The sequence below is a fragment of the Mandrillus leucophaeus genome, unplaced genomic scaffold, assembly GCF_000951045.1.
Source record: "Mandrillus leucophaeus isolate KB7577 unplaced genomic scaffold, Mleu.le_1.0 Scaffold110, whole genome shotgun sequence".
NCBI classification, from domain to species: Eukaryota; Metazoa; Chordata; class Mammalia; order Primates; family Cercopithecidae; genus Mandrillus; species Mandrillus leucophaeus.
The window spans coordinates 83935-101674 of NW_012099210.1; positions in this window are offsets into that span (position 1 = coordinate 83935).

Consider the following 17740-nt stretch of genomic DNA (forward strand, 5'->3'; position numbering starts at 1 on the left):
TCGGGTATCTAGCTCTTCTGATACAATGTCTAGAGAAAAGTCCTCCTTGCATCCTTAGGGTTCTGCAATGCTGCTTTAATTTTACAAAAAGGATAAGGTGGTGTAACAGAAAAGTAGTGAGATAATGATAAACTCTCTCAAGTTTCTTAAATACACAAGAGGTAAGCAGCTAAAATGCAATGAAAGGACATGAGTGGGAAGTTCGTGACCCATGAAGTTGATACTGCAGGAAGCTTGAATGAAAAGTTGAAAGGCTTTATGGGTAGGCCAGACTAGATAGATAGTGAGGCAATTAGAATCATTCATTGCTGCCAAGGCATCAGGCCAACATGAATTACTACCCAAACTGAATGAAGCAGAATAGAAAATAGAAAAGCCTTTAATGAAAATGTTGGAGAACTCACAAGGGATGGGGAAAGTGCCAAATAACTGGAAGATGGCTAAGTAAACTAAAAGGTCTATTCTCCCATCAATGCATAAGGGATTTACAAGTCTAACTCTCATTGCTGTTAATAGGAATTCTATGTGTGATCCAAGGGTGTATTCATGGAGAAAATGCATCTATTAGTGTCTCGATTGGCCTCTCTTGAGCCAACTCTGGCAAATGCCCCAAATTGTGTGGTAGTTTGGTGACAGGGACTAACAGGGGCTAGAATGAAAACCACCAGCTTAGCTTCACCTTGTAATCCTCTGGTAGTACAAGATCCCTTATCAGCAAAGAGCAAAATATACTCTATACAATCTTATAACGTCTAATTTGGAAACATTTGGAAATTAACTTCCAGCTAACTAAAGTAAAAGAAGAAGACAAAAGACAGAGATTGCTATCCAATTGAAAAGACTGTCTTTGGAAAATAGAAGTACACTTTAAATCATTTTCTACCTAAAAATAATCCTTTGCCTAATTCAACAATTTAATTTAATAACAACAGCTATCATAGTCTCTAATATGTCCAGACATTGTATCAGATGTTTTACCAAGCTCTCTACTTAATCATTACAACTATCTATGAAATAAATAGTATTATCCCTATTTCACAGATAAAGAAATTGAAACTAAGACATTAAGAAATTTGCTCAGGATCACACACTTCAAAGTTGTTAATTCAAATCCAGGTCAGCATAGCTCCAAAGTCCATGATCTTGCCTTGACACCTTACCTACTACTGTAAAATAGCAAACTCCATCCTCCACCAGGTCACTTTGACTTAATGTTATGCACTTTCCAATCCAATGTGCATTTTCAAAAGCACTGAATCTCTTCATAAATTTATGTGTACATACCTACAACACAGTATAATTATATTTTCTAACAGTATACCTCCCCCAAAAAGAAAAAAAGTGATATAATAGTTTTTGTAAATGGCTAATATTTTTATCCAAAATGCAAAAAAGGCATTCACTGAGAAAATATTTATGCAATCTATTGTGTACCAAGGCCTACACCAGACTCTATACGAAGACAAATAGACACCCTGCTTTCAAGAACAGCCTAGTAAGATGAAAGTCTAGTAAGAAAGTCTGCTCACTAGTAGAAGAAATAGATATAAGCAATTCATTAAAAGTCTCAAGCTGCACACAGTGTAGTCCCAGCTACTTGGAAGGTGGGAGGATTGCTTGAGCCCAGGAGTTTGAGACCAGCCTGGGAAACAGGGAGACCCAGTCTCTAAAAAAACAAATATTTAAAAATTGTCTACATGATACAGGAAAGGTAACACAAAGCGCTATAGGGAAACATCACATTATGCCACTTGTGACTCTTAGTTTCTCAATAATATTAGCAATTTTTATTGCTCTACTATCTTTATAAGAAGATATCATTTTATTAAAAGATGTCAACCAAGCTTTACCGAAGGCTCAACAATATTTTATTTATAGGAAGATCTTCCTTCTCCAAATCCCTCTAAAATATTAATATGTGCAGGGCAAGCATCATTATACCCAAATCATTGGTGGAGAAATAGTGGCTCAACAAAATTAAATGACTTACAGAACTCAAAAGTCACTCCCAGTGCCATATTTTATTTCTTTAAAAATTTTCTACAGAAATGCTACTTACTCCAAAGTAATTTAGGCTTTAAAGTCTCCTCAAATAAGCTTAATTTTTTGAGCCGGTTTGAACAAGTTCTATCAAGTAGTCTGAACAATCTTAGTTCAACCAAACAGCAAAACATTTTCTGAAACCATAGGTAGGTGCTGGATATTGCTTTCATTTGAGTTAATTAAAAGTATTTGATCCACTCTGGTGCATCTCAGTGTAAGATCTTTAAAAGAAAATAATAGATTAATCCATGTAAGTTTCAGATAACACCTAATCTAAATGCCAGGGCTTGTGACCAGATGTAATCAAGCTCTGGCTATTATTTATTGACTTACCCAAAAAATGGGGGTTGTTTTTATTTTTTTCAGCAAAGGTATTTGAATAATGGATGAGCTGCCAAGACCAGCATCAATTCCCATTATATAATGTATTGAAATTTTTGCAAACACAAAGTAGGAATAGACTCAGTCAGAATAATTTGTCTTATCCCAAATACCAAATATTAGGAGAACTGACAATGTAGGCTGTCGGAGGTGGGAACAGATAAATCTGACCTCTTGTTTTCTTAATGTCAGCTTCTTGGGGATAATAAACACAAATGAAGCGAATTCCATAGACTATCGTTACAAACTGCTACACAGCCACTCCTCACTGGGTTACTGGCAACACCATGGCTAACCATAAACTAAGGAGGCACTATGTAATGTGAGCCTAGGATATCAGAAAGCCTTCAGGCCCAAAATATCTTCTTTCTATCCTATCTGCTGATTCCCGAAGCAAGCATTCACATTTCATCCTTTTAGCTCAGTGGTCCTCAACCCTGGCTAATTATTATAATTATCTGAGGCATTTCTTAAAAACATCAATGCCCTAGCTTCAGTCCCAAAGATTCTTATTTAGCCTGGGCATTTGGTTTTTTGTTTTGTTTTATTTTTGTTTGTTTTCTTTTGTAGCGTGATAGGTGATTATAATGAGCAGCCATCGTTAAGAACTACCGGTAAGATATTCAAGCAAATTTGAATAAGTACAAGAGAAAGCAAAAGGATATGTAGTCACTGAAAAAAGACTAGAGAAGCAGTCAGTATACAAAATAGAGACAGACAGACACAGGAGGCTAGGGCAGTCAAAAGCAAGAGTTTTAATTTTGCCTTAGCCAACAATGTAAACCTACAACTTGCTCCTTGGGACAGTATCGGAATGGGAGGCATAGGGCAGTGCTACTGCCAAAAAAAAAGTGTAAAAATAAACTATTAAAGATAGTTACTGGCCGGGCGCGGTGGCTCAAGCCTGTAATCCCAGCACTTTGGGAGGCCGAGACGGGCGGATCGCGAGGTCAGGAGATCGAGACCATCCTGGCTAACACGGTGAAACCCCGTCTCTACTAAAAAATACAAAAAACTAGCCGGGCGAGGTGGCGGGCACCTGTAGTCCCAGCTACTTGGGAGGCTGAGGCAGGAGAATGGCGTAAACCCGGGAGGCGGAGCTTGCAGTGAGCTGAGATCTGGCCACTGCACTCCAGCCTGGGGGACAGAGCGAGACTCCGCCTCAAAAAAAAAAAAAAAAAGATAGTTACTAGCGCAGAAGTATTTACTCTCTTTTACAGCCTTATTTGAAAGCTGAAACCACAAAGTAAAACACCGTTCATAAAACATAAACATTTTTAAAATATGGGAGGAAATTTTTCTCAATTTGACATATATATTTCATTGAATCTGTAAAATAAGCCACATAAATAAAAAATAAATTCTTACTATTTCTTTTTTCACATGTCCTATTTGTTTCCCTTTTTGTTGAAATTGCTCCTCTTTTTAAGAAAAAGAAACGCATATTTACATTTTGAAATTAACAATAAATATAAAGCGCATGAAATGGCTGGGTGCGATGGCTCACACCTGTAATCCCAAGTACTTGCGAGGCCAGCAGACAGATCCCCTGAGGTCGGGAGTTTGAGACTAGCCTGGCCAACATGGTGAAACCTCGTCTCTACTGAAACTACAAAAATTACAGGCATGGTGGCGCATGCCTGTAATCCCAGCTACTCGGGAAGCTGAGGCTGGAAAATCCCAGGAGGGGGAAACTGCATCTCAAACAAACAAACAGAAAAATCATAAAGTGCATAAAATAGTCAACTTTAGAATGAAAACTGTTGCAAAAAAGCTTGATCTCTAAGCTTAAATACCCGATGATTAGGCCTACCAGCCTACCATATGTTCCACATAAGCATTTTAACTGACCTTGTGTTCAATAAAACATTCAAAACACTATTAAAACTTTTCCTTTTAGCAATCTCTTTCAGAGGTTCTGACCATCGTTATTGGCCAAATAAGGAACTAGATTATTCCACATGAATTTAACAAGATTCTGATTAACTCTTTTAAAATGTGCAATGCTACTGGTAAAAATAACTTTTCTAATTCAAAATTATAACTATTTTACCAAGGTATATTTTATTTTTTTGTACAAAGGAAGTTGTACAACAAAAATATCACTGAGGCACTGATAATTTTGAGCAAAAGTTGAAAAGTTTCTCTTCATTATTTATTTTTTTAAAAAAAGGTTACATAGCTTAAACTTTTAAAAATTCTTAAATAGTCCCACTTATTGTAAACTATAAAGAACCATGAGAGACCAATAAAGAGGAATCATTATTCCATTTGGAAGAAACAATAAATACTGTATAACTAAAATAAAAACCTAATTCTTTTTTGAAAAATAAAAAGCAGGTCAGGCACGGTGGCTCACACCTGTAATTCCAGCACTTTGAAGGCCAAGGCAGGTGGATCACCTGAGGTCAGGAGTTTGAAATCAGCTTGGCTAACATGGCGAAACCCGGTCTCTACTAAAAATACAAAAAATAGCCGGGCTTGGTGACAGGTGCCTGTAATCCCAGCTACTGGGGAGGCTGAGGCAGGGAGAATCACTTGAACCTGGGAGGCAGAGTTTGCAGTGAGCGGAGATCATGCCATTGCACTCCAGCCTGGGCAACAGAGTGAGACTCAAAAAAAAAAAAAAAAGAAAGAAAGAAAAGTAAAATGAAAAGCAAATTATCGATTTGTTTTGTTCATATTTACATCATTAAATAAACTAAGGTTCTAAATAATATTACATTGGTGCAAAAGTAATTGCGGGTTTTTGCAATTGATTTTGCTATTGTTTTTAATGGCAAAAATCGCAATTGCTTTCGCACAAATGTAAAATATTGCAGATTAGCTTTCTTCTTCAAGTTCTTAGCTTCCATTTGATCCATTATTTTTCTTCATACTTCTTGTAGTAATCACCCTGAAAGAGAAATCAGCTACCATCCCATTGATCTTAATACTACTGCTACTAATAGTCACGACTCTAATACCAGATTGCCAGAGTTCGAATTCTGGCTCAATTATTATTTACTGTGCCCTTAGGCAAATCACTTAACCTTTCTATACTTCAATTTCTTCAACTGCAAAATGGAAATAATAATAGCATTGATCTCATATAATTGTTGTGAGGATTAGTTATATATGTAGAAGAACAGTGTCACGAAGGACGCATTCACTAAGTATCATTAATATTATCACTATAATACTTTAGGTATTTCAAAAAAAATTTTTTAGTTGCCATGGTGTCTGAGATACTATGTTTGCTTGGTTTTTAAAAAAATCTGAGTAGTTGATTCTTAGATGCTTGGTTTGAATTTCAAATCCATTTTATGACAAACTAAACCCTGTGCATTGGTCTGAGATGAGTTGGATACATGATAAGAGTTTGAACAGAGGCAGATTTTAAATTGTAAAATCAGCTTGTATAATCCCAGCACTTTGGAAGGATGAGGCGGATGGATCACTTGAGGTCAGGAGTTTGAGACCAACCTGGTCAACATAGTGAAACCCCATCTCTACTAAAAATACAAAAATTAGCCGGGCCTGGCAGCACACACCTGTAGTTTCAGCTACTCAGGCAGGAGGCAGAGATTGCAGTGAGCCAAGATCATGCCACTGCACTCCAGCCTGGGTGACCTTGAGCGAGACCGTCTCAACCAGAACAACAAAAAAACATATAAAATCAAAATGCTACAGGGATTCTAGGAGGTCAGCCCCATTTCTTCTCTTTCAGCCCGAACTTCACCCTTACCATCTCACACCTATATCAAGCAGCTTCATGCTTCCAAGACTAAATGACATGATGTTGAGCTTTTAAATACTTAAGGTTTCATGTCCGCCTGACTAAATATTTGAGACAATAGTATAGTGAAGAGAACATGGTTTCGGGCAAAACAAATCTGGAGTTAAATTCTTGCTTTAACATTTGCTCCTTGTATAAACCATGGGAAAGTTTACATAGCCTAAACTTTCTGTGCCTCAATCTCCTTATCTATAAAATGAAGTTGGTGTTCATCCTGCAAGGTTGTTGCAGAGAGTAGGTTATAAGCTTTATACAGCATCAGGAATAATGTAGTTCAATACCATACCTGCAGATAAAGATATAAACAGAAAATATTTCTCAAAATTATACTATATGATCATTTCAACAGTAAGATGTTTATTCTATGAGGAAGCAAATGATAATAACTACACTGAAAAGTTTCAAATGGCTATCTAGAATACAAAAGTAATTGATGGTATGATTCATTTAAACAAATATTTTTAAGATACCATTGTACTTTGATTTCTAAATCTAAGAGATTAAAATGTAGCTTTAAGTTTTTATTTTTACTTCAATTTAAATACTTTGTAATAAGAGATAAATTTGTCAAGCCAAAATTTGTAATTTGCTTATCAAACCACTTTACTTTAGAGAGTAATTAGTATGTAGATGTAGTTCATGATATCCTACAAAGGTTCTTACATCATTACCAGCTAAGAAATAGTGCATTAAAACTAAATATGGAAATTATATGCTTGCTTGTTTTGTGTAAGTTCCTGAGATTTATTCCAGTGAGACCAATAAGCAGAGAGAATGAAAGAAAAAAGGCAGAAGGCCAAAGTGTCATAAATGCTGTTATTCGATAAAAGCTATTCACTTGAGGTTCACTACAACACATTGGAAAAAATGATCATCCCAAATTTAGACATAAGTGATAGCAAACCAAATACTCTGTAAAAGATGTGATACTGTTATACAACAACACACAGAATCATATTCATTTTATTATTACTACCTATGTGGCCTATAGTGTTAGCAGGAAACTTGATTTGATGTACATGATATAATGTTTGGAAGCTGCTCTGATTATTCTACCCTAATTAGCAGGATGTCTGGTAAAAGTCAGCAAACAACAAAATTCCTCAGTTAAGTACAAAAAATCTAAGCCTCAAATCTCCATAATATTTTTAAAACAAACAAACTAGGACATGAATTTTTTTTTCCTGGATTCATCTTTTTCAAAAATTTCCAAGATTCTTCCAGTTGATACATAAGATAGGGCACATATTGTCAAGGATAAGTTGTCAAAGTGAATATGAAATGTGCTTCTCAAAATATCGTTTACACATTTACCAGATGGTAAAATAAACATGTAAATTGTTATCAAGTATACACCAAGTTTGTATTAAAATTTTACACACTGTAGGAAGGGTGTAAAAATTATCACATATTGTATTACTTGTTCACTTAATAGTTTATCAGCGTTTCATAAATATTTTCTTTAAGAAAATTACTTAAATGGTCAGAGAATTCATATACTGCTGACCAGAACTAAAGAAGCTATGAGGGCCAGGCGCAGTGGCTCACACCTGTAATCCCATCACTTTGTGAGGTTGAGGTGGGTGGATCACTTGAAGCCAGGAGTTCAAGACCAGCCTGGCCAACATGGCGAAACCCCATCTCTACTAAAAATACAAAAAATTAGCTGGGCATTGTGGCAGGGGCCTATAATCCCAGCTACTTGGGAGACTGAGGCAGGAGAATCGCTTGAACCTGGAAGGCTGAGGTTGTAGTGAGCCAAGATCCTGCCACTGCACTCCAGCCTGGGCTACAGAGTAAGACTCTGTCTCATATTAAATAAATAAATAAAGAAGAAGCTATGAACTTTAGAAAATGCAGAGTAACCAATTCTCTCATCCATTCATTAGTTGAAGGTAAAAAGAACATTGTAAAAATTCTAGTTAAATCCATAAGTAAATATAGTTTACTCAATACCTTTGTAAGATGTGGCATTAAACAAGGACACTAATTTGATGGACATGCGCACTTTTATATTGAGGATTATCCAGAACATTCCAGGTTAGAGTCCTCTGCTTATTAACAACTACTACAATAATTTAAAGTCCTAAAGAATGTTGACCAAAAAACAAAAACATTAAAGCTCTGTAAAATTTAAATTTATAAAGCCTTTTCAATTTGATCTCGGTTCATAATTTTTGAAGATCAGTAGGAGCACTTTATGGCACTTCTAGCCTCCTTTTGGATTTAATCACAAGTTTCAATGCACAGAGTTGGCATTAGTGGCTTAGTCTATCTGTCACATTTCATTGCTCTCTGTCTATGTGGCCAGATTTATCTGTAACATGATCATTAAAAAGCGGTATTCTTATAACAGAATATTTAAGGCAGAATTCCTGGAATAAAGCTACCTTTAAAATGAATCAATAAGCCAATCACCAAAGCTTAACTTATCTCAGAAACATATGATCATTATTTTTAAAATGAGTTCTTTTTTAGCTTTTCCACCAGAGTTACTATTTTGGCTTAGGAGATCCTGTAAATCAGGAGCACAGCCCAAAGCATCTAGTCCAGCTGTAAAATTCCCTTCAAGTCTCACGTTTTAAAATAAATCCATAAAGAAAGGATCATTGAATCACAATAGAAAAGTTACTCAAGGGTCACAGAGGTAACTTATTATTACGTTTGCTCAGCTCATGGAAACCAATAAACAAAGTGAAGTTCAAAGACCTGTCTGCTTTCACCAAGAAACCTGGAAGCTAAAACCTTGGGCTTTTAGCTTTTCATATATTAAATTCAGGACTTATTGTCTTCCTAGAATAGACTACGGATTAATCCATTGAGCAACTAGGGCTTTTCTCTAGTGTCTCCTGAAAAGCAGGGGCATCAGAATCGCTTAGAAGAGCATTTTTCCTGCACTGTGTTCCCAATAACCTAGATATTGTTGGAGGCACGTTAGGAGTCACTGGATGAATTGAGCAAGAAAGGCCCAGTGACCAGAAGTCCAGGGACCTCACCCTGCTTCAACAGAACAGCTCTACATTTACATGTTTTATATTATGCATATCAATGCATTTTGATAAAGAGTTCTGTTGACCACCATCCTCCCTGGTAAATACAGACAGAAAATTCAAAATCTTTTTTTAGTGCTTCTTTATTTTGAATGCGTTATCTCTTTTTGTTTTGTTTTGTTTTTGTTTTGTTTAAGACAGGTTCTCTGTCGCCCAGGCTGGAGTGCAGTGGCACAATCTGAGCTCACTGCAACCTCAGCCTCCCTGGCTCAAGTGGTCCTCCCACCTCAGTCTCCTAAGTAGCTGGGACTACAGGCGCCCCGCCCAGCTAAGGCTGGTCTCAGACTCTTGGGCTCAAGCAATCCACCAGCCTCAGCTTCCTAAAGTGCTGGGATTACAGGCATGAGCCACTGCACCTCGCCCTAATGTGTTATCTTAAATATGAATTTAAGTAAGTTTGAATTAGAACTGAGTATATGAGAAATGTGTAAGTAATTATGGCAAAAATAATAGACAAAAAATATTTTATTGATGTTGATGGAATTTTGCTGAGAAATTAGAGTCCTGTTTTCTGGGATTCTGCTAAGTACTTTTAGCCTGTTTCCTTCAGTTCATCTGCCAGTTAAGAGAGCTGTAAACTATATGGTGACAGAAAAAAAACTAATGCCTGCAACTGTAAGAAATGGCTTTTTCATTAAAAGCAAAACATGTTAACAAACACATATTACAATGAAGTTATTTAAAGCAATGTAAAAGTTTACAACGTGAAAAGAAAAAACAGAAGTAGGTGTTAACTACCCTATGATACCTTCTGATTTGCATATGTGGCAACTCTATCGAAACATTTAAATAAATAAACAATTTGTCATTCCTTTTTCTTATATATTGACGGTTTGGTTCAGTAGTGAAAGAGATTTTTATAGTAGTTCCCAATATGCAAAGTGCTGTCAGATATATTATTTAATAGTGAAATAGAATAAATGTTCCTTTTATTAATAAAAAAGAAATAACATAAAGTTTACCTTTGTATTTTTCAACTTGTTTTAAAATGAAATTAACATGCACTCCTCCCAAATCCTTAAGTCGAATTAACAATCTAGAAAGGTATGTCATATTATTCCTGTGCGTTTTCTCTTATATCATCCCATTCCAAGATTACACATCTCTCAGCATTATATGTTCCCTAGTTAATGAATGTCTTCCTATTTTAGATGCCAGTTTTTAATCTTATCAATGTGATCAAATATAAGTTGCACAACAGTTCACATGGTTCCTTCTACTGGAATTCATAATAAAAGTGAATTAAGTTTAATCAAACTCTTATTTCCATTTGATCAGAGGCCCAATTTATCTTAACCTAACACTCAAAGTGTTCCATTATATGGCACCCAGCTTTTCTTTTTTTTTTTTTGAGACGGAGTCTCACTCTGTCTCCCAGGCTAGAGTGCAGTGACGTAATCCTGGCTCACTGCAAGGTTCGCCTCCCGGGTTCACGCCATTCTCCTGCCTCAGCCTCCCCAGTAACTCAGACTACAGGCGCCCGCCACCACGCCCAGCTAATTTTTTGTATTTTTAATAGAGACGGGGTTTCACCGTGTTTGCCAGGATGGTCTCGATCTCCTGACCTCGTGATCCGCCCGCCTTGGCCTCCCAAAGTGCTGGGATTACAGGCGTGAGCCACCGCGCCCGGTCCGGCACCCAGCTTTTCTAGTCTTACCTTCCTTTTATCTCTTCTATTCACTCTGTTTCCCAGGCATGAAAACCTGTTTCTCAAATAGGTCTCTGCTTCCCTACCTCATAGACTTTGCTTATGACCTTTTTTCTGTCCAGAATGCCTTTCCACCCCAGGAAATCTGCAAGTACAACCTCAACAAGTATCACAGCCATAAAGGTTTTCATAATTCTCTCAGGTAGACATAACCACACCCTCCCTTGTGCTTCCAAAGGATTTTTCCTATGCTTCTATTCTAGAACCCACTACTCTCACCACTTTTTATCTTGTAATAGTGTTTTCACAAATTACAGCGAATCCATATTTAATTCATCTTACAATCCCCATGATGCCTTATATAATGCCTCAATCATAGTCAGCAATTAACAGAGGCTTGCTAATCAAAATAATCAAATCCATATAAAAAGTATTTATTATATCAGTTTATATGATCAGATAAAGGATCCCAAATCTTTCTATGAAGGGAAGCTACTTTCATTTCTCAAAGTTGTGAGAGCAAAGGAGGTAGAAAGAGAGAAAGGAAATTAATCTAAACCACAATAACCCTAAACAAAAACATGAAATGGGAGTGTAACACTGTCCATTATTGCTCTTCTCTCAACTGGCAAGCCACAGGAAAAAAGAGGAATGGTCAGATATTAGCTTGGAGGTCTATTGAACTAACAGCAGAGAAGTCCTGAGCTTTTGTTCAGGTATTCCTATCTTAGTTCACCTTGGTAAGTACATATTCACTAGGATTTCTATGAAATGAACTATTGTAATGTTGCTTGGAGTTTGCAAATAAATAAACTAGGACCTTTTTGTTTAATTATAGTTCAAATCAGCAAAAAAAGCAAGAATAAATAAAATGTATTAGTCCAAAGATTTCATTTTAGAAATATTTGTATCCTCCTTCTTGCCAAATTGCATTTACTGATATACAGATTTCATTTTTACCATACACTTATCTTTTTGTTGTCTAGTAAAAATAAGAAGTAAAAGTAACCAAAAGCTTCACAGATGGAGACAAGTGAGAAGTAATGTACACAGATAATTCAGAAACAGGAAATGCCTAAATAATAAAACTTTGACATTTCATTTATAGAAAGAATGTCAATTGAACAAACAAAAGAAGCATAATTATACAAATAAATCTTGGGGATCTCAAAAAATTCTAACACAATCTTATTTTATTCTCTTAAAAGGTTCAATACGGTATGATTAGGAAAATAAAATCTAGTTTCAAAAAATATATTAAATCTAAAACAGAATAAACTACAAACTGTGCATTTGTTCTCTAATCCTTTTACCATTTTTCAATCTGGGAACACTTCTAAATTTAGGAGTAAGCTATAATAAGCCACGATCATATGACTGCCTAGTTTCTTGAACATTAATAAATACTTAATTCCAGCTTACGTGAAATATTGCATTTGGAGAGGTGGGTACTATGTGGTATAAAAACTAAGTAGAATCAATAACTTTAACTTTTCTTCTGGTTGGTTCCCTTTTGTTTTTAAATACCAGAACCCGAAGCTTTCTAAAGATTGTATAAGCTGAATTATTTGTACATAACAAAAACTATATGGCTTTTCTAATACTGTAAGCTTAGAAAATCCCAGTATATTTAACCAAGCATTTTCCTTTTACCCTTTTTGAATTTTAACGATTTTGAATCTTACAACTGGTGAATTTTCACATTATACAATTATGTTTCTCATTGCATTCTATCTTCTAGTTATGGTATAATGTTCCCACATATAAATATCACGTAAAACACAAATGCAATCAATTAATATTCACTTATTCCTAGGGATAATAATAGCAATAATAACTCTTCATACTTTAGTGAATTCTGAATCTGAATGAAACAAGAATAAAAAGCTTCTATGATATTTCTATTGCAATATACCAAATACAACAACTTCTCAAATATGTAAATTAATTTGTGACTCAGTTTGCTGGGTAATGTTCACATCATGACTCAAATAGATGCAACTACTTAAAAATGAATGACTTGGGAGGCTGCCACGGACTATGAAGCTATGTGAGTAAGTAAGCTGCTTGTATCTGGCCTATATTGAGAGGAAGAAATTTTTCCATCTGACATATTTAGAGGTAATCCCTCTGTAACAGAATTAAAATATGGTATATGGATGGCATTGCTTGTACAGACTTCCCACCATTAGAATTCTGTATTGTTCCATGGATTGGGACCATTCTTGATGCTCTGGCATTTATTCTTTTAAGAATGACATCAGATGTCAAACACACATTATTTACAGACAACCTTCCAATTTCAGTCTATCTAGATAAAGGCTACTTTATGGATGATTGCAGAGTTTCCAGATACAGCAGTAATCATCACGTTTTATCATGATGAACTGGAAGAAGAGTGCAAATGCTTCTTTTATACAGAAAGTGAGAAGACAATGTACTTCAGGTCACTTTTCTCTTATAGTCAAGGAGATAAACTGCCAGTTCTAAAAGGTGACCATGCTACTCCTATCAAACTACCAACATCATTTTTTCACAGAATTAGAAAAAATATTCTAAAATTCATATGGAATCAAAAAAAGCCCCCAAAGCCAGTGCAATCCTAAGAAAAAAGAATAAAGCCAGAGGCATCAGGCTACCTGACTTCAAACTATACTACAAGGCTACAGTAGCCAAAACAGCAGGGTACTAATAAAAAAACAGACACAAAACCAATGGTACAGGTTACAGAACCCAAAAATAAAGCTGCACACCTACAGCCATCTGATATTTGACAAACTCGACAATAACAAGCAGCGCAGAAAGGACTCCCTGTTCAATAAATGGTGCTGGGATAACTGGCTAGCCATATGCAGAAGATTGAAGCTGGACCCTTTCTTATACCATATACAAAAACCAACTCAATACGGTTTAAAAACTTCAATGTAAGACCTAAAACTACAACAACCCTAGAAGAAAACCTAGGAAATACCATTCTGGACATAGACCTTGGCAAAGAGTTCATGACAACGTCTCCAAAAGCAAATGCAACGAAACCAAAATACACAAATGGGACCTAATGAAACTAAAGAGCTCCTGCACAGCAAAATAAACTATCAACAGAGTAAACAAACAACCTACAGAATGGGTGAAAATATTTGCAAACTATTCATCTGACAAAATTCTAATATCCAAAATCTATAAGGAATTTAAATAAAACTCAACAACAAAAAGCAAACAACCCCATTAAAAAATGAGCAAAGGACATGAACAGACACTTCTCAAAAGAAGACACACAAGTAGCCAACAAGCATATTAAAAAATGCTCAGCATGACAAATTATTAGAGGAATACAAATCAAAACCACAATGAGATACCATCTCACACCAGTCAGGATGGCTATTATTAAAAAGTCAGAAAATAACCTGTAGGCAAGGTTACAGAGAAAAACTTATACGCTGCTGGTGGGAATGTAAATTAGTTCAGCCACTGTGGAAATCAATTTGGAGATTTCTCAAGGAACTTAAAACAGAACTACTATTCAACCCAGCAATCCCACTACTGGGTATACACCCACAGGAATATAAATCGTTCTACCAAAAAGACACATGTATTTGTATGTTCATCACAGCACCATTCATATTAGCAAAGACATGGAATCAACCTATATACCCACCAATGGTAGACTGGATAAAGTAAATGCAGTACATACACATCATGGGATTCTATATAGCCATTAAAAAAAATCATGTCCATTGCACAACATGGATGCAGCTGGACGCAATTATCCTAAGCAAATTAATGCAGGAACAGAAAATCAAATATCACGTTTCTACTAATAACTGGGAAGTAAACATTGAGTACACATGGATAGAAGAAGGGAAACAATAGACACAGGGGCCTACTTGAGGGGAGGGGTTAGAAGGAGGGTGAGGATTGAAAAACTACCTGCAGGGTACTATGCCACCATTAATAGCTGTTAAACTTTAAACACACACACACACACACACACACACACACACTACTGTTTCATTATAAAAACAAACAAAAAACCTAGAGTGTCTCCCAGACTTTGCATCGCAGACTTTGCAGCACACTGGAATCACTTAAGAATCTCTAAAAAATACAGATACGTGTATTCAACACAAGATATTCACATCCTGATTCATTTGGGATGGGGTGTGAATCTGGGAATGATAATTTTTAAAACTCCCCTGGTGCTTCTAATGTGAAGCCAATGACCTAGAGGATAGGAGAATTCACTGCTATTGTCTTCCCTCCACTCAGCTGTGCCTTAGTGTCAGGAAAGGGAAGGAGGTAGTTCATGCAAAGAACCACACCAACAAGTGTGGGCCTGCTTATCTCCAAGACAAGAAGTCACCTTGATTTTCAATAAATCAGTATGTTTGGAGGAAGTATGTGTGTGTATGTGTGTGTGTGTGTGCGCGTGCGCATGGTGGGAGGCAGGGAGAGAAAGAGAAAGGGGAGAAAAATATGAAATGCGAAAAAAAGAAACATAAAGATAAGATAAAGTCCTAAATAAAATAAAGCAATCTTAAAGAGAAATGCCTTAATGATTTTAAAAAACAAGCAAAAAACCCCTGCAGATCATCATGGAATATTGTAAAGAACAGTTTCTCCATCTTTACTCCCAATCACACTGTATGCCATACACTTAAGTGTGTTATTACATAAAAAGTGATTCCCACGGTTGCTAACATGTATAGTTTACCATTCTAGAAATGCAATATCAAAATGTGTGTGTAGAGACCTACAAGGCAACAGAACATTCTAGGCTAGTTAAATTAACAGTATCATTACGGCAATGTTTTTCAAACTTCAAGTCTCTATATATTAGAAAATCATGAAATAAATTTACTAGGTCATAACCAGAATTTTCTCTTCAAGGAAATTAAACACAAAAGAAAAATATCAGAGTATATCAAATGTGACACAGGGTAAACATTATTTTGTGAAACTTTTGTTTGTGGGCATGTACGTACGTTTATTACTGTGAGTCCCAGTTTAAAAATTTTGAAAGCCACTGCTCTAGAGGTAGTTCTACCCTAGCTCAGAACATTTGAACTCAAACTACATAGGCAGTCAGAAGTCCACAAAACCCATGGCGTTTAAGTCTGGAAGGTATTTGAAAGATTAATTATAATTTCATTTTACAAATAAGGATAGTGGAAATCATAAAAAAAAAAAGCCTCTTACTTGTGCCGTAGTTTTCTACTGTACCATAGGAATCAAGTTTCTTTGAAATCTGTATTTTCAAAACTAATTTAATATGATATCTTACATACTAAATTTCCATGACACCAATTACAAATTTTCAGTTATATAAACACTTTTTTGACATGGCATTTTTACCAACTTCTTACTCAAATGTAAATTGTACTATGTGCAAATTAAGTAATAATAAATTTAAAGACTCTTGATACTAATGTTAGGAAGTAGATACTTATTTACACAAATACGAGATTATTAAAAGAGCACTTCGGACTCCAACAGGAGATCCTCAAAGAGCACACAGTCATGACAGCACCTAGAGCAGCAAACTGCAAGGAGTGTCAAAAATCCCCTATTTGCTTTTCTTGATTTTATGTTCTTTTTCTCCAGACTCATCAGGCTGCTATAGATACACACCAGACACACTCATACACACAATTTATATTTTGAAATATGACCCTAAAGCAAAAAGAATTTTAAATAAAATGTGTGTTACTTTAAAGTTTAAACTCAGGAACAGTTTCCTAAAGAAGTGGTAATGCAAGTAAAACTGTTTCTCATGATCTGCAAGGCCTGAATCTCTTAGGTTTTGTACCTTATTTTTTTGTGGCTATGTTGAGAAAGGGCTGATAGTGATGTATTTACTTAATAAGATATAGTGCAGATAATTGTAGAAACCCTTCCTATTTAATAGTGGCATGTACACTTCATATTGCAATCTTCTGAAGGGGTTAAATTAATATTAACTAAGAAAACTTAGCTTTTTAAAAAATTCCTTTTAATCTTTATCATGATAAATTTAGGTGAAGAGTACAGAGAAAGTGAATTGGTATCAGATGGTTCAAGGAAGGACAATCCAGAATGTCAATTAAAATGTATTAGGCTACAAGAAATAAGAAACCATGGAGTAGGGGAAGGCTGTTAGAAAATGGGTTGAAAAGACTATTAAGAAAAACATTAGCAGATCTTCTTTCCTCCACCTTATTCTTCCATATCACATGTCACATGTCTGGCAAGTTTTCTTAGGAGAGCCATATGAGGACATACCCTGTGAAAAGCAAACGCTATGGAAACCTGCAAAATAAATGAATGAATGAATGAGCCAGCAAAAAGTGAGAACCATGAAAGAAAAGCTGGAAGAAGGAAGGGAAAAGTGAAGGAGTTGCAGAATCTGTGATTCTCAATCACCCAAAGGGCTAATTATGATTTTAAATAGCTAAGAGAATAAAGATTAGCCTGTAATAAGGCCATTACATTTCGTTAAGAGGACACTGGTGAACTTAGTAAGAAAGATTGTAATGTCCGTGCAAATGAGAAAGCTGAACTGAAAAGGATCAAAGAAAGTATTGAAATATGGGTCCTAAGTACAACAAAAGCGAGCAGGGATAAATGCAGTGCCTCACCTAGCTAAGAATGTTATGTGTAAAGAAGAGAACAGAAATACCAATAAGAGACAAAAATATCAAGTTGTCATTTCACAAATACAAAAAAGAAACAAGATAATGGAGAAGTGACTATCAAGAGATGAAGTAATATAGAAGTTCATAGGAAAAAAGTATAATAATGTGAGGAGATGAAACAGGAAAACATATTCTACCCAATGTTTGTCCCAAAAACATTGCTTTTTTC